Source organism: Bactrocera oleae, chromosome X (genome assembly GCF_042242935.1).
Source record: "Bactrocera oleae isolate idBacOlea1 chromosome X, idBacOlea1, whole genome shotgun sequence".
In the NCBI taxonomy this organism is placed as follows: domain Eukaryota; kingdom Metazoa; phylum Arthropoda; class Insecta; order Diptera; family Tephritidae; genus Bactrocera; species Bactrocera oleae.
The window spans coordinates 15,806,250-15,820,980 of NC_091541.1; the positions used below are offsets into that span (position 1 = coordinate 15,806,250).

At 34.3% G+C, this 14,731-nt stretch overlaps 1 long non-coding RNA gene across 2 annotated transcripts; it reads right to left on the minus strand.

Moving 5' to 3' along the window:
- Positions 1–3,273: 3,273 nt before the first annotated feature.
- On the minus strand, positions 3,274–13,775 carry LOC138858086 (uncharacterized). Of its 2 annotated transcripts, XR_011397332.1 has the most exons (3): positions 12,631–13,721; positions 4,845–5,878; positions 3,274–3,391 (listed from the first exon to the last, which is right to left on the minus strand). It is a non-coding gene; the product is annotated as an uncharacterized lncRNA (long non-coding RNA). The 2 variants fall into 2 exon arrangements; XR_011397333.1 differs by lacking the exons at positions 3,274–3,391; positions 4,845–5,878 and adding an exon at positions 11,065–11,182 and having other exon boundaries at positions 12,631–13,775.
- Between the last annotated feature and the right edge of the window lie 956 nt (positions 13,776–14,731).

Sequence of the window (14,731 nt, forward strand, 5' to 3'; positions counted from 1 at the left end):
CTCTTTCAGTTCATTTACAAAAGATGTCGATAAGGTAACACTAGTTATTTGTCATTTCGCAACCCTTTTGTTATTGATTGAATTAATAGAATTGAACAGTATGTTAAATATTGAAATAAAGTTAATTTTGCACTATATAATGTAAAATAAATATGTACAAACGAATTAGTAAAGTGATTATGGATATAAAGGTCAAAAATACAAGGGTAAAATTCATTATAAATCAAAGAAACACGTACTTTAAATAGTTGAAATTTGAACTTTAAATTTAAATATCTTAAAAACCATCAGCGGCAACTAAATGTATATATTTTCTTAATCTGGAGAACCCATTTTAACCCAGAATTAGGGAGATACTATTCTAAAATTTACCCCCGAATTTGGCAGATGCTATTCTTAATTTCACCCAAAGTGATAAACAAATAGTATAAGTATAACCAATGGTATCATGCCCGACATATATCAAACATGAACATTGAACATGAACGTATCTTCCGCCATTTATGATATTGTTATTCTAACTTTTTTGTTTTTCAGACACAATTTAAACTCAAAGTTTAGGGTTCGCACAATATTTGAATAAATTCTTTTCTATTATAGAGTGGGCTTTAGTTTAGCATCCCACGACTTCAGGGTTAAGAGGGGTATGGTTGGATAGAGATAGATATTTGCATTTTAAGTTGAAAATTTCACAAATTTCATTTTACAATTTCTCGATTTATGGTTATCTTTTCTTTTATATTATGCACTTATTATACACTAACTTTTCACTTCAATATTTCTACATATTTATTTTATATTAAATATTTAATTAAAAAAAAAAATACATGAACTATAATTTTGTTCATTCCCTTCTATTGATAAATTATGGAATTGGAGGTTATTTTTTTGAAGCGCGGGCGAAGGCAGTCAGTGCAGAAAGAAGTTTGACGCGATTAAATTATGAACACCCCGGTGTTGGACCGACCAGGGTTATTTTTTTGAAGCGCGGCCGAAGGCAGTCAGTGCAGAAAGAAGTTTGACGCGATTGAATTATGAACACTCCGGTGTTGGACCGACCAGGGTTATTTTTTTGAAGCGCAGCCGAGGGCCGCCAGTGCGGAAAGAAGTTTGATGCGATTGAATTATCAACACCCCGGTGTTGGACCGAACGGGGTTATTTTTTTGAAGCGCGGCCGAAGGCCGCCAGTGCAAATAAAAAATCTTAACAAAAAAAAAGTAATGTTAAAGAGAACATATCACTCTCTATAAACTTCAATTTTTATTAAGGATAACAGTGAAGATTTTGAAAATTTGATATAAGAATACATATGGCGTAAAAATATAGTAAATCAACATCATGATCCATTTGTGAAATTATCAGATGCAATAAAACATACGTTTAAGCCATAAAACCTTTTTCTTTTTTAAAAATGGAAAATTAAGTTCATTATATTTTGTAGAGGGTGATTGGGTTTTTTATTTATTTTGATTTCATTCATCCGCAACACTTATTATCTGACAACATGACACCCATTTGTTATTGTTCATATTACGAAAATTGTGTAGAAGTTAAATGCTTATTTAAAGCAAATACTTAAATATTTATTATAAAATAAATATGTAGAAACATTGTAGTGAAGTGTTAGTGTGTAATAAGTGCATAATATAAAAGAAAAGATAACCATAAATCGAAAAATTGTAAAATGAAATTTGTGAAATTTTCAACTTAAAATGCAAATATCTCGAAAACTATAAGTTTCCGGCGGTAATTATATATATTTGTGATCTGGAAAATCTTCTCTATTCAACCATACCCCTCTTAACCCTGAAATCGTGGGATGCTAAACTAAAGTTTTCCCCTATTATATAGTAAAAAAAAAGATTGAACTTATATCAAAAACGTTTGGAAGCATTGAGAGATTCAACTGATAACAGAATCCTTTAGAAAAAATTTATCAAGAAATCGTGTTGAGGTCGCCTTGTTGTCTTAAAGTTTATTATTTGGGGAGTACTGAAATAGAAACACAGGGTATAGAACGAAAACTTCAATAACAAACGAGCAATATTAAACTGGCTAAACTAAACGTTAACACAAACATTATTACTACAAGTTATTTTACATGTCCAATATCACGTACATTTATTTAATTTCAGCCCAAATTAGCTTTGTTAAATATGTGCATATATATATATGTGGCAACATCATACACTACCGACAGGCTAAAACTATGTTGTACTATGTTACCGACCGTCGAACGCACAGCACTACCGACCGGCAACCCTTTACTACATTTTTATATTTAAAGTTATAAGCAACCCCATTCTTTTTCATCCTTCAATTCTCCCCTTTTTTTCACGGACTCCGAGCGGACTAGACATGTCAGAAGCAGCATCCATCAGCAGCAATCAGTTTATTTGTGGAGTATAGTTTGTATTGTAAACTAAACCTCTTTTAGAAACGCAACCATTAGAACTGGGGACTCCGATGAAGCAAAGTTAGTTTTCAGAAGGCACAACAAGGTGAATGCAATGCAACCGCAAAGCATTTTGCCTAGATCATCAATCGAGGTGCATCAGCCCAAATTCCACGTGGACGCAGCTATGAATATGTTCGAAACAAACATCGAGTCGAGGAAATACAACCTGGTCATGGCACAAGTTCCTCCAAACCAGCTAATGGAGTTAAGGGCAACGTTCAGTGTGTTTAACGTGGGTACCTGCTGACGACAACCTTATCCCACGGCGCTCAAAAGCACGGCGGATCAAATCAATGCGTTGATCAGCGCCCTGAAAATGCCGTACTTTGCCCTCTGCCGTACTTTGAGTCCGGCACCCGGTTGCAATGCAACTCCACATTCTACTGACAAAACTCAGTTCTTCTCGTATTAAGGTATCAACCACAGCTACCACGATACTCCCCGAAGGTCCAGTCCGCATGAGCAGGTTGGAACGAACTCCAAGGGCCCCTGCTTCCCGTTGTACCAGAATTAAGTCTCCGGTCAGACCTCGTAGCCGAAGCTACTACCAGTTGAGCTTCCATACTGCTCTGAACTGGTAACCAGGGCTTAGACCCCATACGCACATTACACAGTGGTAGTGGTAGTGGAGATCACACCGTTAACATCTAACTGTCCGTCAGTCCAGCAAATCCCCATACCCCCGAGATCCCTAATGTCCGAGTACATCTGGCACTCCGAGATCAAGTGAACCCAGTCTTCACATGGCGCCCCACACAAACACCCCGACCTATCAGAATGGTGCCTCTGATGCAAAATGCATTCAGATGGTATGAACAAATATCGGAGATCGTCGAACTCCTTTCCACACTGGCGGCCTTCGGCCGCGCTTCAAAAAAATAACCCTGATCGGTCCAACACCGGGGTGTCCGTAGTTCTTTTGCACCGAACTCCTTTCAGCAAAAGGAAAAAATAAAAAAATAAATTTAAATGTATCATAATTTTTTTTATTTTTAATGCATATTTATTATACAAATTAGAAAAGAAATTAAAAACAAAATAGTATTGAAAAAATTCACTTTTCGCTCACGGATTTGGGGTCGGCTTTAGTTTAGCATCCCACGATTTCAGTGCTAAGAGGGGTATGGTTGGATAGAGGAGATTCAGATCACGAATATATATAATTATTGCCGCCGGAAACTTATAGTTTTCGAGATATTTGCATTTTAAGTTGAAAATTTCACAAAATTTATTTTACAATTTCTCGATTTATGGTTAACTTTTCTTTTATATTAAGCACTTAATATGCCATACACTAACACTTCACTTCAATGTTTCTACATATTTATTTTATATTAAATATTTAAGTATTTGCTTGAAATAAGCATTTAATTTTACATAATTTTCGTTATATGAACAACAACAAATGGGTTCCATGTTGTCAGCTAACAAGTGTTGCCATATCTATTATATATATATATATTTATATTTTGAAAGCGAATTAAAATGAACAATAAAAGAGGATTATACCCCAAATACATGAACTACAATTTTGTTCATTCCCTTCTATTGATAAATTATGGTATTGGATTGGCCAGGGTTATTTTTTTGAAGCGCGGCCGAAGGCCGCCAGTGCAGAAAGGAGTTTGACTTGATTGAATTATGAACACCCCGGTGTTGGACCGACCAGGGTTATTTTTTTTAAACGCGGCCGAAGGCCGCCAGTTCAAATAAGATCTCTAAACAAACAAAAGAGTAATGTTAAGGAGGGTAAATCACTCTCTCATTTTTATTAAGGATAAATATAATAACAGTGAAGTTTTTGAAAATTTGATATATGAATACATATCATGCATGATATGTGAAATTATCAGATGCAATAAAACATACGTTTAAGCCATAAAACCTTGTTCTTTTATTAAAATGGAAAATTTAGTTCATAATATTTTGTAGAGGGTAATTGGGTTTATTATTTATTTTGATTGCTTTCATTCGTTTGGATATGGCAACACTTATTATCTGACAACATGGAACCCAACCAACATAATGAAAATTATGTAAAAAAAAGTGATTTTTTAAAGCAAATATTTCAAATTTTTAATATAAAATAAATATGTAGAAACATTGTAGTGAAGTGTTAGTGTGTAATAAATGCATAATATAAAAGAAAAGTTAACCATAAATCGAGAAATTGTAAAATAACATTTGTGAAATTTTCGAATTAAAATGCAAATATCTCGAAAACTATATTTTTGAGGCCTCCTTAGTTGGGGAACCTAAACTATACATTTACCCCCATTTTAACCCAGAATTCTGGAGATGCTATTTTAAAATTTACCCCCAAATTTGGCAGATGTTACTCTAAATCCCACCCAAAGTGATGAAAAAATAGTTTTTAGTACGTACCTCACTTAGCCTCATCACCAATGGTATCATGCCCGCCATATATGAACCAACAAGCATAACGATTACGAGAGAAACAAGCATGAACGTATCTTCCACCATTTCTAATATTGTTATTGTAACTTTTTTGTTTTTCAGACACAATTTAAACTCTAAAGTTTAGTCTTCGCACAATATTTGAATAAATTCTCTTCTTTTGTATATATAACAAAAAAAAAATGGAAATGCAATGGAATGCCACGTTTAAAGCTCGGCTACTTTGACGTTGACACATATGTGTTCGCGATTAAGTTCAACAACTATTACTTATATCAAAAACGTACGGAAACATTGAGAGATTCAACTGATAACAGAATCCTTTAGAAAAATTTTATTTATAAATCGTGTTGAAATCGCCTAGTGGTTTTCAAGTTTATTATTTGGGGAGTATTGAAATAGAAACACAGGGTATAGAACGAAAACTTCAAAAACAAATCAACAATATTAAACTGGCTAAACTAATGCTTCGTTTACACAAACATTATTACTACAAGTTATTTTACATCTCCAATATCACGCCCATTTATTTAATAGCTGCCTTGGTTAGCTATAGGTATATATGTATATGATATGGTATATATACAATGAATCCTGGTTAAGGGCACGATTACAATTCTTTTGGCGCCGCTATCTGATGGAATGAACGCATAGAGGAGGGCCTCAGGATTAAAATGTGTATGCACATATACCCGCCTCAGACTTATAGTTTTCGAAATATTTGTATTTAAAGTTAAACAATTGTAAAGTAATGCATACTCACAGTTTCAAGAAATTTAAGTGCTAACATTCGACAAAAATATATAATCCTGATCGGTCCAACACCGAAGTGTCCATAGTTTTTTTTTGCGTTGAACTACTTACTAGGGAACGACGAGAAGAAGCGAAGGGACCGTGCCGCTCGTGCTCGGATGGCACGCTCGTAATAGTTCGCTGATACACAATAGCTCTCGGATTCAAATGAATATATACGATATGTTCGAAAATTTGAATTTCGTTATCTATTGTTTGTATGTATGTTATATACAAATATGCATAGAATAATAAGAATATTTTGAAAATTATGAATAAGGATAAAATTAAGATACTCAAAATATTTAATATTAATTTTCAATAACATTATTATATTATTAAGATGCTATCATATTTATTTCTTTTAACCGCAAATTATTTAGCTCGAATATTATGTTACATTTTACGTTTTAAAACAAGAAATGTAATTTATTCTTAAATGTTTTGTAATAAATAAAAAAAAATTGGAGTAAAAAATTACGGGTTTTTAATAATTCCCGATAGATTAGAAAATTCCTGTCATACATTTGTCCTTAAAAATATTAATAGCGGGTATTTAATACATTCTGGTGGATTCGGGAATTCCCGTCATTAGATTTTCTTTGAAAATATTATGTTAATAGCGGGTATTCTAAATATTGTTCTACCACTTTCATGGTAATTCCTTAATTTCTTGGAACCAAAATAAGAGACCGCCATACAAACATACTAATGAACTATGCAATACGCTCTAAGCATCGGGCAGCCGAACCGCAGAAACATTTGCGTGAATTGTATGAAAAGGAATGACAGAAACACTAGATTCGATTTGCTGGATTCTTTTCGCTCATGTGAACACACCGAGCGATACCAAAAGAGAATTTGCCGATAATGTACATATACACATTTCTTGAAACAGAGAGTGTGTAAAGTTAAGGAATATTTATTTCCCTTTCGACATCTTTTATAAGAGAGCTGAAAGAAAAGAAAGGACGGATTACCCTATGGTAGGAAATAAATTAGAAATAATTAGTTTTTTGCGTAGAACACCGGGGTTAACTCAGTTTTTTCGAGTAGAAATCCATTTTGTGTTGGCGGCCGCGCTTGAATAAATTAACTTTGGTCGGTCCACCACCGGGGTTTCTCAAGAGAAGGGAAATACTGAGAGATATTTTATTGTGCATTAACGATAATGATTCCTGTATTTGGGGTATTTGGGCCGCTCTGAAGCCTCCACCTGAATGGAAGGACCGGAACCGTACATCGCGGTTGGTCCTCATACCATAAAGAAGCTGCTCCGTTAGGAGGAACAAGCAGGCAGGGAGAGACATTGGCAACAACTCCAAGGCATGCGCCATGCCAGGTTGCTAATGGGTGGTTATGACCTCAGCAGGTTTCGTTCCCACGACAGTCGGGTCTAAGTAACCGGAACGGACCCAGCCTTTCCGGCCAAGGACTGCCAACTCGGCACCATTTCTCGAAATTACTACAGGAAAGTTTTAAGCCGCTACAACAACAACAACCTCAACAGCTTTTAAAATGTAATCAATCTCCCAAGAAATAAATTCCGGCCCATTTTCATTGATAAAGGCGTAAAACTTAATGTAAAATATTACATGAAGAAAGCGCTTGTTGGACACTTCTCTGCTCACGTATCCAGTATGTTTCGTAATAATCCAAACTGCTTTCAACAAGATACTGCCCCGGCTCATAAAGCAAGAATTGTTCAGTAGTAGTGTGAGGACAAATGTAAAAAACTACAAACGGCACCAGTTTAAGCGCCGCAGAATTTGGGATGCAGTTTGAGAAGAAGTTGTGCGTGCCATCTGTACTAGTTTCCAAAACCGTGTGAAGCAATGAAAAGCCACTTACATTTATTATATATTAAATAGTACAAAAATAACTTTAATTCAATATGTTTTTAACTTTGGTTCAAGTCCATTTATTCCTACAATAACAAAATGGTTCCAAACAAAATATAAGTGTTAACACATTTTGCAAACAAACAGAAAAAGGAGTTCTACGCGAAAAAATAATATTGTCATAGAGAGTATAACATTACTGCTACTTTTGAAACAGTGTACAAACAGTTTCGTTTTATTATATTGGACTAATCTCCTAATATTTTATGTTTTTACGTTTAACTCTTTCAGTTCATTTACAAAAGATGTCGATAAGGTAACACTAGTTATTTGTCATTTCGCAACCCTTTTGTTATTGATTGAATTAATAGAATTGAACAGTATGTTAAATATTGAAATAAAGTTAATTTTGCACTATATAATGTAAAATAAATATGTACAAACGAATTAGTAAAGTGATTATGGATATAAAGGTCAAAAATACAAGGGTAAAATTCATTATAAATCAAAGAAACACGTACTTTAAATAGTTGAAATTTGAACTTTAAATTTAAATATCTTAAAAACCATCAGCGGCAACTAAATGTATATATTTTCTTAATCTGGAGAACCCATTTTAACCCAGAATTAGGGAGATACTATTCTAAAATTTACCCCCGAATTTGGCAGATGCTATTCTTAATTTCACCCAAAGTGATAAACAAATAGTATAAGTATAACCAATGGTATCATGCCCGACATATATCAAACATGAACATTGAACATGAACGTATCTTCCGCCATTTATGATATTGTTATTCTAACTTTTTTGTTTTTCAGACACAATTTAAACTCAAAGTTTAGGGTTCGCACAATATTTGAATAAATTCTTTTCTATTATAGAGTGGGCTTTAGTTTAGCATCCCACGACTTCAGGGTTAAGAGGGGTATGGTTGGATAGAGATAGATATTTGCATTTTAAGTTGAAAATTTCACAAATTTCATTTTACAATTTCTCGATTTATGGTTATCTTTTCTTTTATATTATGCACTTATTATACACTAACTTTTCACTTCAATATTTCTACATATTTATTTTATATTAAATATTTAATTTAAAAAAAAATACATGAACTATAATTTTGTTCATTCCCTTCTATTGATAAATTATGGAATTGGAGGTTATTTTTTTAAAGCGCGGCCGAAGGCCGCCTGTGCGGAAAGAAGTTTGACGCGATTAAATTATGAACACCCCGGTGTTGGACCGACCAGGGTTATTTTTTTGAAGCGCGGCCGAAGGCAGTCAGTGCAGAAAGAAGTTTGACGCGATTGAATTATGAACACTCCGGTGTTGGACCGACCAGGGTTATTTTTTTGAAGCGCAGCCGAGGGCCGCCAGTGCGGAAAGAAGTTTGATGCGATTGAATTATCAACACCCCGGTGTTGGACCGAACGGGGTTATTTTTTTGAAGCGCGGCCGAAGGCCGCCAGTGCAAATAAAAAATCTTAACAAAAAAAAAGTAATGTTAAAGAGAATATATCACTCTCTATAAACTTCAATTTTTATTAAGGATAACAGTGAAGATTTTGAAAATTTGATATAAGAATACATATGGCGTAAAAATATAGTAAATCAACATCATGATCCATTTGTGAAATTATCAGATGCAATAAAACATACGTTTAAGCCATAAAACCTTTTTCTTTTTTAAAAATGGAAAATTAAGTTCATTATATTTTGTAGAGGGTGATTGGGTTTTTTATTTATTTTGATTTCATTCATCCGCAACACTTATTATCTGACAACATGACACCCATTTGTTATTGTTCATATTACGAAAATTGTGTAGAAGTTAAATGCTTATTTAAAGCAAATACTTAAATATTTATTATAAAATAAATATGTAGAAACATTGTAGTGAAGTGTTAGTGTGTAATAAGTGCATAATATAAAAGAAAAGATAACCATAAATCGAAAAATTGTAAAATGAAATTTGTGAAATTTTCAACTTAAAATGCAAATATCTCGAAAACTATAAGTTTCCGGCGGTAATTATATATATTTGTGATCTGGAAAATCTCCTCTATTCAACCATACCCCTCTTAACCCTGAAATCGTGGGATGCTAAACTAAAGTTTTCCCCTATTATATAGTAAAAAAAAAGATTGAACTTATATCAAAAACGTTTGGAAGCATTGAGAGATTCAACTGATAACAGAATCCTTTAGAAAAAATTTATCAAGAAATCGTGTTGAGGTCGCCTTGTTGTCTTAAAGTTTATTATTTGGGGAGTACTGAAATAGAAACACAGGGTATAGAACGAAAACTTCAATAACAAACGAGCAATATTAAACTGGCTAAACTAAACGTTAACACAAACATTATTACTACAAGTTATTTTACATGTCCAATATCACGTACATTTATTTAATTTCAGCCCAAATTAGCTTTGTTAAATATGTGCATATATATATATGTGGCAACATCATACACTACCGACAGGCTAAAACTATGTTGTACTATGTTACCGACCGTCGAACGCACAGCACTACCGACCGGCAACCCTTTACTACATTTTTATATTTAAAGTTATAAGCAACCCCATTCTTTTTCATCCTTCAATTCTCCCCTTTTTTTCACGGACTCCGAGCGGACTAGACATGTCAGAAGCAGCATCCATCAGCAGCAATCAGTTTATTTGTGGAGTATAGTTTGTATTGTAAAATAAACCTCTTTTAGAAACGCAACCATTAGAACTGGGGACTCCGATGAAGCAAAGTTAGTTTTCAGAAGGCACAACAAGGTGAATGCAATGCAACCGCAAAGCATTTTGCCTAGATCATCAATCGAGGTGCATCAGCCCAAATTCCACGTGGACGCAGCTATGAATATGTTCGAAACAAACATCGAGTCGAGGAAATACAACCTGGTCATGGCACAAGTTCCTCCAAACCAGCTAATGGAGTTAAGGGCAACGTTCAGTGTGTTTAACGTGGGTACCTGCTGACGACAACCTTATCCCACGGCGCTCAAAAGCACGGCGGATCAAATCAATGCGTTGATCAGCGCCCTGAAAATGCCGTACTTTGCCCTCTGCCGTACTTTGAGTCCGGCACCCGGTTGCAATGCAACTCCACATTCTACTGACAAAACTCAGTTCTTCTCGTATTAAGGTATCAACCACAGCTACCACGATACTCCCCGAAGGTCCAGTCCGCATGAGCAGGTTGGAACGAACTCCAAGGGCCCCTGCTTCCCGTTGTACCAGAATTAAGTCTCCGGTCAGACCTCGTAGCCGAAGCTACTACCAGTTGAGCTTCCATACTGCTCTGAACTGGTAACCAGGGCTTAGACCCCATACGCACATTACACAGTGGTAGTGGTAGTGGAGATCACACCGTTAACATCTAACTGTCCGTCAGTCCAGCAAATCCCCATACCCCCGAGATCCCTAATGTCCGAGTACATCTGGCACTCCGAGATCAAGTGAACCCAGTCTTCACATGGCGCCCCACACAAACACCCCGACCTATCAGAATGGTGCCTCTGATGCAAAATGCATTCAGATGGTATGAACAAATATCGGAGATCGTCGAACTCCTTTCCACACTGGCGGCCTTCGGCCGCGCTTCAAAAAAATAACCCTGATCGGTCCAACACCGGGGTGTCCGTAGTTCTTTTGCACCGAACTCCTTTCAGCAAAAGGAAAAAATAAAAAAATAAATTTAAATGTATCATAATTTTTTTTATTTTTAATGCATATTTATTATACAAATTAGAAAAGAAATTAAAAACAAAATAGTATTGAAAAAATTCACTTTTCGCTCACGGATTTGGGGTCGGCTTTAGTTTAGCATCCCACGATTTCAGTGCTAAGAGGGGTATGGTTGGATAGAGGAGATTCAGATCACGAATATATATAATTATTGCCGCCGGAAACTTATAGTTTTCGAGATATTTGCATTTTAAGTTGAAAATTTCACAAAATTTATTTTACAATTTCTCGATTTATGGTTAACTTCTCTTTTATATTAAGCACTTAATATACACTAACACTTCACTTCAATGTTTCTACATATTTATTTTATATTAAATATTTAAGTATTTGCTTGAAATAAGCATTTAATTTTACATAATTTTCGTTATATGAACAACAACAAATGGGTTCCATGTTGTCAGCTAACAAGTGTTGCCATATCTATTATATATATATATATTTATATTTTGAAAGCGAATTAAAATGAACAATAAAAGAGGATTATACCCCAAATACATGAACTACAATTTTGTTCATTCCCTTCTATTGATAAATTATGGTATTGGATTGGCCAGGGTTATTTTTTTGAAGCGCGGCCGAAGGCCGCCAGTGCAGAAAGGAGTTTGACTTGATTGAATTATGAACACCCCGGTGTTGGACCGACCAGGGTTATTTTTTTTAAACGCGGCCGAAGGCCGCCAGTTCAAATAAGATCTCTAAACAAACAAAAGAGTAATGTTAAGGAGGGTAAATCACTCTCTCATTTTTATTAAGGATAAATATAATAACAGTGAAGTTTTTGAAAATTTGATATATGAATACATATCATGCATGATATGTGAAATTATCAGATGCAATAAAACATACGTTTAAGCCATAAAACCTTGTTCTTTTATTAAAATGGAAAATTTAGTTCATAATATTTTGTAGAGGGTAATTGGGTTTATTATTTATTTTGATTGCTTTCATTCGTTTGGATATGGCAACACTTATTATCTGACAACATGGAACCCAACCAACATAATGAAAATTATGTAAAAAAAAGTGATTTTTTAAAGCAAATATTTCAAATTTTTAATATAAAAAAAATATGTAGAAACATTGTAGTGAAGTGTTAGTGTGTAATAAATGCATAATATAAAAGAAAAGTTAACCATAAATCGAGAAATTGTAAAATAACATTTGTGAAATTTTCGAATTAAAATGCAAATATCTCGAAAACTATATTTTTGAGGCCTCCTTAGTTGGGGAACCTAAACTATACATTTACCCCCATTTTAACCCAGAATTCTGGAGATTCTATTTTAAAATTTACCCCCGAATTTGGCAGATGTTACTCTAAATCCCACCCAAAGTGATGAAAAAATAGTTTTTAGTACGTACCTCACTTAGCCTCATCACCAATGGTATCATGCCCGCCATATATGAACCAACAAGCATAACGATTACGAGAGAAACAAGCATGAACGTATCTTCCACCATTTCTAATATTGTTATTGTAACTTTTTTGTTTTTCAGACACAATTTAAACTCTAAAGTTTAGTCTTCGCACAATATTTGAATAAATTCTCTTCTTTTGTATATATAACAAAAAAAAAATGGAAATGCAATGGAATGCCACGTTTAAAGCTCGGCTACTTTGACGTTGACACATATGTGTTCGCGATTAAGTTCAACAACTATTACTTATATCAAAAACGTACGGAAACATTGAGAGATTCAACTGATAACAGAATCCTTTAGAAAAATTTTATTTATAAATCGTGTTGAAATCGCCTAGTGGTTTTCAAGTTTATTATTTGGGGAGTATTGAAATAGAAACACAGGGTATAGAACGAAAACTTCAAAAACAAATCAACAATATTAAACTGGCTAAACTAATGCTTCGTTTACACAAACATTATTACTACAAGTTATTTTACATCTCCAATATCACGCCCATTTATTTAATAGCTGCCTTGGTTAGCTATAGGTATATATGTATATGATATGGTATATATACAATGAATCCTGGTTAAGGGCACGATTACAATTCTTTTGGCGCCGCTATCTGATGGAATGAACGCATAGAGGAGGGCCTCAGGATTAAAATGTGTATGCACATATACCCGCCTCAGACTTATAGTTTTCGAAATATTTGTATTTAAAGTTAAACAATTGTAAAGTAATGCATACTCACAGTTTCAAGAAATTTAAGTGCTAACATTCGACAAAAATATATAATCCTGATCGGTCCAACACCGAAGTGTCCATAGTTTTTTTTTGCGTTGAACTACTTACTAGGGAACGACGAGAAGAAGCGAAGGGACCGTGCCGCTCGTGCTCGGATGGCACGCTCGTAATAGTTCGCTGATACACAATAGCTCTCGGATTCAAATGAATATATACGATATGTTCGAAAATTTGAATTTCGTTATCTATTGTTTGTATGTATGTTATATACAAATATGCATAGAATAATAAGAATATTTTGAAAATTATGAATAAGGATAAAATTAAGATACTCAAAATATTTAATATTAATTTTCAATAACATTATTATATTATTAAGATGCTATCATATTTATTTCTTTTAACCGCAAATTATTTAGCTCGAATATTATGTTACATTTTACGTTTTAAAACAAGAAATGTAATTTATTCTTAAATGTTTTGTAATAAATAAAAAAAATTGGAGTAAAAAATTACGGGTTTTTAATAATTCCCGATAGATTAGAAAATTCCTGTCATACATTTGTCCTTAAAAATATTAATAGCGGGTATTTAATACATTCTGGTGGATTCGGGAATTCCCGTCATTAGATTTTCTTTGAAAATATTATGTTAATAGCGGGTATTCTAAATATTGTTCTACCACTTTCATGGTAATTCCTTAATTTCTTGGAACCAAAATAAGAGACCGCCATACAAACATACTAATGAACTATGCAATACGCTCTAAGCATCGGGCAGTCGAACCGCAGAAACATTTGCGTGAATTGTATGAAAAGGAATGACAGAAACACTAGATTCGATTTGCTGGATTCTTTTCGCTCATGTGAACGCACCGTGCGATACCAAAAGAGAATTTGCCGATAATGTACATATACAAATTTCTTGAAACAGAGAGTGTGTAAAGTTAAGGAATATTTATTTCCCTTTCGACATCTTTTATAAGAGAGCTGAAAGAAAAGAAAGGACGGATTACCCTATGGTAGGAAATAAATTAGAAATAATTAGTTTTTTGCGTAGAACACCGGGGTTAACTCAGTTTTTTCGAGTAGAAATCCATTTTGTGTTGGCGGCCGCGCTTGAATAAATTAACCTTGGTCGGTCCACCACCGGGGTTTCTCAAGAGAAGGGAAATACTGAGAGATATTTTATTGTGCATTAACGATAATGATTCCTGTATTTGGGGTATTTGGGCCGCTCTGAAGCCTCCACCTGAATGGAAGGACCGGAACCGTACATCGCGGTTGGTCCTCATACCATAAAGAAGCTGCTC